General features: G+C 36.9%; 1 pseudogene; it reads right to left on the minus strand.

Moving 5' to 3' along the window:
• Window positions 1–1,425: 1,425 nt before the first annotated feature.
• On the minus strand, window positions 1,426–5,229 carry LOC106831236 (olfactory receptor-like protein OLF4; annotated as a pseudogene).
• Between the last annotated feature and the right edge of the window lie 6,431 nt (window positions 5,230–11,660).

Here is an 11,660-nt window from a genome sequence, read left to right on the forward strand (position 1 = left end):
TCTTTTCATTTCTTTACCCTCCAACTTACACTAAAGGTTTCTTTCAACATTATAAATGATTCTGTGCTCATGTACATATATGTCTGTGTGTGTAATTATTTGAAAGAGAAATGTATATAAATACACATGGATATGCGTTACTTCTTTTGCACAGTAATAAATGTGTGACCACAGGCCAGGAACAGATTTTGCCACTGCAAATTGTGCCTCTTTGGCGTTAGGATTATTTTGAGCTGATGATTATTAAGAAACAGCAGACACGGGGGAAGCTCTGGAAACCTAATAGAAGTTACCCTTTCAAAAGGGAAATCTATACTTATAAGAAAATTTACATATATAACAACTTTATACTTGTTTGCTTTGCCTTTCCTGGTTGCCTCCCATAACTGATCCATCTTAACCACATGATGCTAAAGCTGCTTTTCTTGAGCAGCTGGTCAGCCAGAAGCACATGCAGAAGAGAAAATTTTAAGCTGCCAATCAAAACTCATCCTGCCAGTGCTTCTGCATACCAGCCAGCCCCTCTAATCCCTTAAACTTTACCCCAAACTTTGGACAGGCAAGACAGATTTGAGAGTCTTGCCTCCTATATCCTTGCTGGTGCACGTTGCAATAAAACTTTTTCTTCTCTGAAAAGCTGATGATGTGCTATATTGGTTTTTTATGTGCATCAGGCATTGGGCCCTCTTGCCTAGTAACAAATGTACGTTTTCATATTTTGCTTCATCATACATAAGGTCAACTCTGACTCCAAGGAAATTTATTTATTCATATTTGTCTTTCCATGTAGCTCCCACTTGGAGACATTTTTAATCAATTTTCACCAGTGTCTATGGTAGGCATGGTGAACACCAAGCTGAATAACAGACCAGGATTCTAATGAGTAGGAAAAAAACACGTGATCAGCTATAAAAACAGCATCTTAAAGTCTGCTATCAGGAAGAACAATTAAGGTAGATATACAAAGGAATGATGTTCACAACAGTGAAAAACAGTTATCTCAGATTTTCCTCTGCTATAAACTTATATAAATACCTGTGGTTGTCAAGAATAGTCTTTTTCCATAGGAGTAGTACAACTCATGACTGTTCTCTTAGTCAAACAAAAGAGCAAAAATCAGTATTATATATTTCAATTGAGAAGAAATTATTTTTAAGAGATCCATGTACTCCCTCAGATAAGTGGGAATTTCCAAAAATTTCACATCAAAGGTTGGGAATAACGTTGGGAGAGCAGGAAAATGACAAAGGGTATACCTGTTGAATATCAGAGAGGTCATAAGCTTAATAAGGTGAGTTACATAAATTGTACAGAGAAGTTGGAATCAAAGAAATGAAAATTCCAGGAAAAACTGGAGGCGGCATATTCTACTTCCACAATCTAATACGAATCACAATTTCTGGCTCTGAGCTTTGAGTTCTGAAATCAAGGGCACTCCTTAAACACTAGGACACTTGTTCCTTTTACAGCTGCCAACCCAAAGAATGATTTCAGAGCCCTCTTTATGTCTTTCTTCCTTAGACTGTAGCTGAAGGAGCTCAGCATCCATGTGAGCACAGTGTACATCACTGAGGCTGTGGCACTTTATTGTGAGCTGTGGATTGCAGCAGAGCTGAGGTACATACCTAGGTCCATACAATAAAATAAGGAGACAACTGAGAGGTGTGAAGCACAGGTGGAAAATGCTTTATACTTCCTTAAGCTGATGAGATTCCTCGTATTGAAAAAAATATCTTAAAGCATGAGTAAAGGATCTCAAGAAAGGGACTGCCACCCCACAGCACAGCTCCAAAACACACCACTGTGTTATTAAGAAAAATGTCTGAACAGGCAAGTTCGACCACCTGATTGAGTTCACAAAAAGAGTGAGGAATTTCCACATCTGTACAGAAGGACAGCTGCAACACTGTTAAGCTCTATAACAAGGAATGCAGGACTCTTATGATCCAGGACACCAGAACCAGCAGTGCACAGAGATGGGGGTTCATGATGACCACGTAGTGCAGGGGGGGCAGATGGCCACAAACTGGTCATAGGCCATCACAGTCAGGATGAAGATGTCCAATCCCACAAAGAGTATAAAAAAATACATCTGGATGATGCATTCTGCATAGGTTAGGCCTTTTCTCTGAGTCTGGACGTTCAGGAGCATCTTTGGGATGGTGGTGGAGGTGGAACAGATGTCCACAAAGGACAGGTTGGAGATGAAGATGTACAGGTCTGGAGGTGGGCGTCTGAGTGATGGCCAGGATGATGAGCAGGTTTCCAAACACAGTGGTCACATGCAAGGAGAGGAAAAGCTCAAATATGAGTGACTGCAGTTCTCGATTCTCTAACAATTCCAGAAGAAGAAATTCTGAAATTCCTGTATTGTTCCATGTTTCTATAGGTGCAGGTGACCAACAGGAAAGAAGAAAATAATGTGGTTAATTTTTAACACACTGGCACTACTCACATAGTTAAATAATTCTATTGGCCTTTGGCAGTCAGGAAATTAACTTCAATGTTGTGTGTATGGATATGGTCCCCTTCAAGGAATCCCTTGTTTCATCTCTGATTAGGTATTTTGAGCCAACATCAGCCTTTTCCCCAAGAGGTCAAGTATTCCATAGTTTTAATGACAAATTAGTTCCTGCATTTGAGGAATATCTCTTAGTGTCAACCATGTTCCAGGCCCTGTCTAGTCAATGAGCACAGAATGCCGAAAAAATTAGCTTCTACAGTCCAGTGATGGTGAGAGAATATCAGCAAATTAAAAAATATATAAAATATCAGGTGGTGTCAGGTACACTGATGAAAATGAAAGCAGGAATGAAGGTGAGAGTGGACACACACCCACCCACAGCACACCGTGTCCTGGGCTGTGTTACTTCCATGTTTTTCTCACCAGCAGTCACACTGATTAAGCTAAGAGAAGATATGACACAAATTATCTAGATAATATTATGTTAACCCCTAAAGAGTATATAAATGTTACCCAGAAATTTCAGTTTGTGAGCCTCCCACGTAAGATAAACTTGGAACTCCATATTGGTATGGCCATTTTATGCCCTGATGTAAAACACGTAAAATCCCTGTGTGTGTGTGTGTGTGTGTGTGTGTGTGTGTTTGTCTGAGAGAGAGAGAGGGAAGAATTGAAATGGATGTGTAGGGTAAAAATGATCCGATAAGCCCAGGTGGTCCTGAGATACTGTGAGTGAGGAAAATCTTCCTTGGTTCTGGTGGCATCCCACCCAGTTGTATCTCTTGTTACCCAGCAAAAATGATAAAAGAGTAAAAGTAAATGGTCCAGAAAAACACCTTACAATTGAACAACCCAAGAGAAAAGTCAGCAAAGAGATACAGCTGTATTAAGCAAAATTGAATGGAGTATCAAAACATAACTGAAACATGATATACAACAGCAGTAAATGACAAGCATGAACCTGGATTGATAATGAAATTAGCAAAGACTTTGACGTAAGAGACTATAGCATGATATGTACCTAGAACTTTCCGGCACATGGCAGATATTCCGCTATTATTTTTTGAATGAATCAAGAATTAGGTCTCACTAGATATGGACATTTAGCATATGAGAAGGTTGTATTTCAATTTACTTGGGAAAGGCTGGATTATTCAATAAAAGTTGCCATACATGGCTAAATGTCTGGAAGAAAATGAAGTGGTTCTTTATCTCACACATCTTTAGAAAATCAGAGAGATTAAAGTCCCCAGTGTAGACAGGACATTTTACTTGAAGATATAAAAAACTACATATAAAATCTAAAGGGGGACAAAGCTATCATAATTAAGGTGAGAAAATTAGAAGTAAGAAGAAAGACATATTCAACCATGTAAAATTTAAAACATTTTTGTGGTCAAAAATATCCAACAAAAAGTCAATTGAAAAACAATAGCTTGTAAAATACATTTGAAGTGCAGCTAACTGTAGAAAAACAGTCATACAATATATGGGCATATAGTAATAATAGACACATGATATCATGTTCAAATATAAGGATCTTTGTTCACATGGAGTAACAGTTTAAGCAAACAAGAAATCTCTTTCATACCATCAGCCTGGGAAAACATTTAAAGATCTCTCACCTTGATTGGGGTTGGAACTTTAAATAGGTAGCAAAAATGCAATGGAGGGAACATTATAAGACTGACTGATAGATTTGAACACACAAAAATTATAAACTGTCATACATTCCTCACAAATACATCCGTGCATACATAAAAGAACTAAATGTGTAAAGAAAGTCCAACTCTTTAAAAGAATTCAATCAAGAAAAAGGAATAAAAACATTATGACACCACTATCCAAAAGCACAGGACTCACTGAGACAATTTGTAAAGGAGAAACTAAATGGCTAACAAACCCACAAATATATTGAGCCTCACACTGATGAAATAGTTGCAAAGTAAACCGCATTCGTATACACTATTTCACCTATTACATGCATCATTCTTTTGCGTGAATACCCAGAGTAAGAGAAGATACCCTGATCTACGTGTCTCATCCACCGTTGTTGCAAGGATGTACTTACAAATATTCCTTGGTTGGATCTTTTTCATCAATATGAAAACAGTCTAACATGCTCCATTTTAAAATGAAAAGAAATACTCTCACTTCACTGTATGTCCCTCCACAGCTAATACTCTATTTGTCTACTCCTGCTAATTAATAAGATCCTTGGACTTAGGTTCTACTTTTGCAGGCAACATCTATGCCTCCCAAAGCCTACTTTCATTGGACATCCATAGATACCATTTAATTGTCAACATTGACACTTGCATTTCTGAGTACAATGTTCTTTTTTTCTTTTCAGCATCATAAATATATATATCAATTTATTAATAAAGCCAGCAAAGAACCACAGAGATCTGGGCTATCTGTCACAGGCAGGGCTGGTTCTCAGGTGACCTCTGCTACAAGTTATTGGCTTCCATTTCACCTGATCCTGTCCTGCAGTGTCTATTGGGCATTTGGACTCACCAGCATGGGGATTCTGAGAGGAAGGTCTCCCTGCCAAATTCAAAATTTCTTCTGGATTGTTGACAATGGAGATCGAAGCTCTGTTCCCAGACAAAACAACAGGAGGGAGACAAGCATTGGTCTCCCAGCCAGATTTAGGATTCCAAAAGGAACAACCATGTTCTGTCCAACCAAAGGTTCATGTGCCGAGGGACTGCAGCAGAGGATGTTTTGCAGCTCCCTATACCTGCTCGCTCATTAGGCATGTTTTCTTCTTGTTATTCCAACCTCTAAGTAGATGATTTCCCTGTGGGGCAATGGTCTGGACAGAATGGAATTTTTTTCTCTGTTCCTAGGAGACTATGTAGTAAGGCAGGTGAATTTAGTTTTTATTACTCATTCTCCATTAACTCTCTGTTTCCAGAGCTTTAAAACCCCCCAAACCTTATCACAACCCTGAGTTAAAGTTTTCTCCGAAGTCTAACATTGAAGATATGCCTTGACTAGGTCCCTGGGGTCTCAGAGCTTTGACTTGTGGTGGGGGCACAACCCTGATACCTCTAAAAATTACTACTCTCCTCTTCAGGAATGGAGGGCAGGTAACTTTACTCTTTTAACATGAAATCTTGGGGGTTATACTCTTTAGCTTCATGACAGTTTGCCAAGACAAAAGGAATTTTATACTAATATCACAAGTTAAGAGATGTGATTTAGGCCCTCATTATAAAATTTTCATTAATTATGAGATACATTTAGATATTTTTATGCAATATAACCTGAGTTTAGTACCTTGTAGGCGTTGTCTGTTGGATTTAATTTTATGAAAGTCAACTCTGCGAGGTAGTACTAATATGAATTCCATTCTCCCTTGCAGAAGCGGAGCTTGAAGAAGTTTAGTGACCTGCCCAAATTTATAGTCCAGGAAAGGAAAGGGGTTTGATTGTATTCTATCAGGATGGTGCCAGTTTTCAAATTCTGTGCCAGTAATCCCCATTAAAAGATGATTTTGCCCAGGGGATATTTGGCAATATTTGAAGTGATGTTAAATATGATAATGCCCATGACAGCACCCAACACAAATAATTATCCTGCCACATATGTGAACATGAGAATGTGAGAAAACCATGTCTTGAACAGCACTTCTCCAACTCCAAAGTGCATATGTATCCCTGAGGATTCAAATTTAAATACAAATTCTGATTTAGCAGATCATGATAGGTCCAGATATTCTGAAATTCTAACAAACCCCTGGGCGGTGTTGATGCTACAGGTTTTGGTATGGGGACCAGTCTTTGAGTAGCAAGGCTGTGGTCCCATATTAGAGTCAGGTGTAGGCAGTTTTGGGTCTTCTGAGCCAGAATTGTCTATGCATGTAATATGAAAAGAATAGTGTATTCACTCATCCCATAGACTATATAAACTCTATGTTAAATTACTTTATATACAGAGTCCTTAATGACATCAAATGATATACTTCTAAAGAGGATTTTGTTTGATTTTTTTACATAAGGGCCCTTGAGTGACACCAAATAATATATTTCTGAAAAAGACTTTATTGTAGGCCAAGTAAAAGTCTTCAAATGCTGTCTGCATCCTAATCCTCAGAAACCTTAAATATGTTATATTTTTATAGTAAGGATGGATTAAGGTAGGTAGCAGATGGAATAAGGCTGCTAATCAGCTGATCTTAAGATAAGAAGTTTGGCCAGGCATATGCATCTGGGACTAATGCAACAGCCATGGTCCTCTGAATGTGGAAGAGAAAGACAGGGGAGTTGGAATCTGAGAGAGATTTGAAGATGCTACACTGCTGATTTTGAAGATGGGGCAAGAGCAGTTAACCAAGAAATGCATGAAGCTATTAGAATTGGGAATAGGAAACTTAACAGATTCTCTCTTGAAGCCTCCAGAAGGAATCTGGCTCTGCAGACTCTTGATTTCAGCCCATTGAGACTCATTTCAGACTTCTGACCTCTTGAATGATAGGAACATAAAGTCATTTGATTTAAACCCCTAATGTGGTAATTGTTAAAACAGCAATGGGAATGTAATACAGACAGTATTTTTTTTTTTGAGAAAACCAAATACAAGCCTCTCAATTCTTTTATTTAGCTTCCCTAGGATAAGGGCATTTTGTGTTGAAATCCTACCTTATGTAGAAGAAAAACTTTAAAGTCAATTTGGAGATTATGCCCAGTTAGCTGGTACAAAGAATTCCACATTGCATAAATGTAAAAGTGGACCTGACTTTGAGTTCAGGCGTCAATATCACAAGTAATTCATTCTTAAAATGAAGCTCACCAGCAAATCAATCAATATGATACAGTACATTAACAAAATGAAAGATAAAAATCAGTGATCATCTCAATAGATGCAGAACAAGCATTTGACAAATTCAACATCCATTTATGAAAAAAACTCTCAACAAAGTGGGCATAGAGAAAATGTGCTTCAACATGGTAAAGACCATATACGACAAGCCCATGGCTAACATCATATTCAATAGTGAAAACCAGAAAATTATTTCTCTGAGATCAGGAACAAGACAAGGATGCCCACTCTCACTACTTTTATTCAACATACTACTGGAAGTATTAGCCGGAACTTTTAGGTAATACAGAGACAAAAGACACTCAAATCAGAAAGGAAGAAGTAAAACTGTCTCTATTTTCAGATGGCATAATATTATATATAGAAAACCCCAGAGGCTCCACCCAAAACTGTTAAAAAAAATGAGCAAATTCAGCAAAGTTGTAGGATTCACAATTAATATACAGAAATCTGTTGCATTTCTACACACTAACAATGAACTATAAGAAAGAGAAATTAAGAAAATAATCCCATTTACAATCGCATCAAAAATAAAACACCTAAGAATAAATTTAACCAAGGAGGTGAAAGACCCGTGCCCTGAAAGCTATAAGTCATTGTTGAAAGAAATTGAAGACAGAAATAAATGGAAAGACATTCTGTGCTCACAAATGACAGAATTCGTATCGTTAACATGTCCATACAACTCAAAGCACTTTAAAAGCAATCTTTCTAAAAAGTCCAAGGGCATTTGTTGCATAAATAGAGCAAACAATTCTAAAATTGTATGGAACCACAAAAGACTCCAAATAGTCAAAGCAATTTCCAGAAACAAGAATAAAGCTGGAGGCATCACACTCCCTGATTTCAAGCTATGTTACAAAGCTATAGTAATCAAAACAGTATAGAAGCAGCATAAAAACGTGCACATAGATCAATGAAACTGAATAGAGAGACCAGAAACAAACCCATGCATAAGTGGTCAATTAATTGATGACAAAGGAGCCAAGAATATGTAATGCAGAAAAGACAGTCTCTTCAATAAATAGTGTTGGAAAAACCAGACAGTTACATGGAAAAGAATGAAACTAGACCACTGTCTTACACTATACACAAAATGAACTCAAAATGGATTAAAGACTGGAAAGTAAAACCTGAATACATGTAACTCCTAGAAGAAAACATAGAAGGTGAGCCCTTTGACATCAGTCTTGGCGGTGTTTTCTTTTCATTTTACACCAGAAGCAAAGGCAACAAATGCAAAAGTAAACAAGTGAGACTACATCAAACTAAAGGGTTCTGAACAGAAAAGGAAACCGTCAATGCAACGGAAAGCCAGCCTACAGAATGGGTAACAGTATTTGCAAACCATATATCAGATTAAAAGTTAATATCCCAAATACAGAGGGAATACAACTCAATAGAAAAAATCCAAACAATTCTGTTTTAAAAATAGGCAGAGGATCTGAATAGACACTTTTCAAAAAAAAAAACATACAAAAGGCCAACAGGTACATAAAAAGGTGCTCAAAATCACTAGTTAACAGAGAAATGCAATTCAAAACCACAATGAAATATAACCTCAGGCCTGTTAGAATGACTATCATCCAAAAGACAAGAGATAAGTGTTGGAGAGGATGTGGAGAAAAGGGAACTCTTGTGCACTGTTGGCGGGAATGTAAATTGGCACAACCACTATTGAAAACAGTACAGAGATACCTCAGAAAATTAAAACAGAACTACCATATGATCCAGCGATTCCACTTCTGGGTATTATTTTGAAGAAAATAAAGTCATTATCATTTTTTACAACAGTCAAGATAAGGAAACAACCTAAGTGTTGGGGATGTTAGAAAACAAAAAATTAAGGTCACCTATTCTACTTTAAATCCTTGTGTCTTAATTTCTACATTATTTTTATTATAGTTCAACCACTCATTCTTTTCATTTCCATCCTCTCCAATTATCTCTCAAATTTCCTTTCAGTGTTACAGACGGGATTATGAATGAGTCTCTGCATGTATACATGTGTGCAAGCATGTTTATTTGAAATAAAATTATATATAAATATACATATACTTACACAATTCCTTGCCCGTGAACTTGTTCTTGGACTCAACAAAGTGTTTCCACACATTTCATTAATTTCTCACAATATCCATCTGAATTAGGTTTATTATCCCATGTTACTGTCAGAAATAAGGAAACTGAGGCTCAGGGAGATTTGATTTTTAACATTTACATAAGGAAGCAATTAAAGGTTTTGTGCATTTTCTTAAATTAGATATAAATAAATCCATGCTGTGTCTTCTTAATTTTTTACATCTTCCTTAATTTAGCAAATTTTACATTTTAATATGTGAAATATATTACATGAAATTTTACTCCAATAAATTAATTAGAAAAAATCTAATGATGCACATCTCTAGGTAGGATCTAGAGCACAGGGAGCTGAGGCACACGAACAGGGCAGAGGGGAGATAAACCTTCTAACTGGGTAGAAAGCAAAGTGTCATATATGGATATAAAAGCAGCGGATTAAACTAGGCAATTCACCTTTGTTAACTAGATTAACCTACATATAGAGAGCAAAACGATATAAATTGGTTCAAGATAGAATTTTTACTACAGCCTCACACGGCATCATGGATGAGCTACAGAAACACAATATAGAAACCCACAGCTGACCACAGACTCACGAACACCTGAACAATGATCAGAACAACTCACCACAATGTAATTCCACTTAATAATAAAGGCATTGCAATAAACAATTTGATTTAAAACAGCTTGTTAAGCAGCAATATCTAACTGATACAATCAGCAAAGCGAACAGCAATGAGAGAAGTTGTCATAATCTGTTGCTTTTTACTTTGGCATTTGTGCTGATATCGGAGGCAGCATTCATGATTATTGTTATTCACGTTTATTTCAGGTAACCATATTAACAAATGGCTATACTGGAGTTCCAGATAAGTTGGACAGGTTGAAAGGACATGTATGTTTGTGCAGAAAAATTGGTGACCCTAAATCACATGACAGGGCAGGTATTCAAGCTCTCTTGTGAACTATCCTTTGGTCATAAGATTGAACATTCCTGAGCATGGAGGAGATAAGTAAGGATGACTTTAATGGTGCTTATTCACGCCTTTTTAGTGGTTATGACAAAATTTAGAAAAGGGGAGATATTTTAGAGCAATAGGGGAGTCATAATTGTAGGCACCACTGAAATTTTTGAAGCAAAAAAAGAAATGAATCAGTAAAAAACATAAAATATACAAACCAAACATTCACTCCAATGTATAAACCCACTCACATGTGGACACCAGTATTCCATACTTCCATGAGTAGATGTATGGCAACTGGAAAAATTTTCTGTGGTAACAAAATGTGTGGTTTAAAATTTTGCTTCCCCATATTTAAGGTCATCTCTGATGCTAAGACCATATTAAGCCAATCTATTTATTCAAGTCTGTCTTTCAATAGAGACACCATTGGGAGATATGTATTTGATAATCAGTTTTTGTCAGTGACAGGTAGGCATCGGGTCACCAGGCTGAATAAGAAAATAACACTATGAGACCAATTATAAACCTCAATGGTGTCTTAAATTTGAAATTATCGAGAAGAATAGAGTTGTGATGTAGAGAAGAATGATGGACCCAAAGTGGAAACTTTGATTTCAGATTTTACTCTGCAATAAAATTATATAATGGCTTTAGTTGACAAGAGTATTTTTTTTTCCATGTGAGTAATACAATTTGTGACCATTCTTTCAGAAAAATCTACTGAAAAAGGACTTAGGAAGATAGATGCCATTTCAGAAAAAAAAAAATTTTTTTTAAGATTTGCAACTGAACTAACAACTGTTGCCAATCTTCTTTCTTTTTCTTTCTGCTTTATCTCCCCAAATCCCCCCATACATAGTTGTATATCTTAGTTGCAGGTCCTTCTAGTTGTGGCATGTGGGATGCTGCCTCAACGTGGCCTGACGAGCAGTGCCATGTCCACGCCCAGGATTGGAACTGGCGAAACCCTGGGCCACCACAGTGGAGTGTGAAAACTTAACCACTCGACCAGGGGGCCGGCCCCCAGAAAAAAATATTTTTAAGAAATCTAATTTGTCCCACAAAAGAAATGGACATTTGCAAATATTTTTCATCAAAGTTTGGGAAAAACTTGGAGAAATTAGGGAAGTAGAAAAATGGAAAACTGTCCATATATCAGACAAAGCAGAAAGCTTAATCAAGTGACTTACTTCAATTGTATAGGGAAGCTGAAATCAAAGAAATGGAAATATCAGGCAATAGATAGAAGGAACAAGTGCTATTTCCACAATCTGATCAAAGAATAGCAATTTCTGGCTCTAATGCTTTGAGCCCTGCAA

This window comes from Equus asinus, chromosome 10 (assembly GCF_041296235.1).
Source record: "Equus asinus isolate D_3611 breed Donkey chromosome 10, EquAss-T2T_v2, whole genome shotgun sequence".
Classification (NCBI taxonomy): Eukaryota; Metazoa; Chordata; class Mammalia; order Perissodactyla; family Equidae; genus Equus; species Equus asinus.